Here is a 940-nt window from a genome sequence, read left to right as displayed (position 1 = left end):
GGGACAACTGGTGCATTTGGGGACAAACGTCGAGTCCCCATTTGGTTTAAATGCCATTGGTCGGTTGGGGGTTGGGTTTAGGACCAAGGTGTGAATTGAGTTTAGGTTAGTTTCAGGGTGGTACCTGTGAGGTTAGCCTTACTCCCAATTTACACTACTTATGTTCCGTCTCCGATCCACTCTGGTCCGACCTCCGCAGCAAATARGCACCCATTATAATCAATGACAGTATTTACACTGGCTGCGCAGGGCAGCGGTGAGCAGATGGCGATCCGTCATATTTAGATTCGATCCTATTTTTGACAGATGCTAGAGCTGTGCCGGAGTCAATTTTTAAAGATTATGTRGCACCAACAGGAAAAGTAACGAGCACAACATCCGTATTTTCAAAATAAGACACTATTCGGTGGAATAATTTGTTGGAAAAATGTCAAAATTACTGCTATTTTAATAAATATATGGATATATTTCAACACAAATGCTGTCAGAATGTATCGTTTCTGTTGGGGAAGCAGATGGAAACATGTAGCATGAAGCATATGTGTACACGTTACATGTGGATTTTATTTTGAAATCAGAAGTTTCAGAAAGAGACAATGAGACAGTTTCAGCATAGATGTCAAAAGCCTTTGTATCAATGTTTTCAGCTGTGTTTGGAGTTCGTCTTTCACAGAATTAATTATTTTTTGCTGTTATCACTGAATTTATTGCGCGATCTCCTTCCTGCACACTCTGTCGGACCGGACCGGAGCGGAGACTGTATAAATTGAGACACAAATGAACACCTGCGGCCTGCGCACCGCAGTGGAGAGGAGAGGAGCAGAGCAGAGACGCATGTAATATAAACTGGGGGTAAGGGTTTGTGGTCAGGGTTAGTCTGTAGAAATGTAATGGAAGTCATTGGAATGCCCCCAATTGGATAGCTGTGCAAACGTGTGTG

General features: G+C 42.9%; 1 protein-coding gene across 1 annotated transcript in view; it reads right to left on the bottom strand.

Moving 5' to 3' along the window:
* The window catches only part of LOC106526124 (protein NLRC3), a gene marked incomplete at its 5' end in the record, with an annotated part of 25,175 nt that overhangs the window by 9,020 nt on the left and 15,215 nt on the right, over positions 1-940 (bottom strand).

Source organism: Austrofundulus limnaeus, unplaced genomic scaffold (assembly GCF_001266775.1).
Source record: "Austrofundulus limnaeus strain Quisiro unplaced genomic scaffold, Austrofundulus_limnaeus-1.0 Scaffold260, whole genome shotgun sequence".
Taxonomy (NCBI): Eukaryota; Metazoa; Chordata; class Actinopteri; order Cyprinodontiformes; family Rivulidae; genus Austrofundulus; species Austrofundulus limnaeus.
Note: the sequence above shows the minus strand (reverse complement) of the source record. Positions and strands in the feature narration are given on the sequence as shown.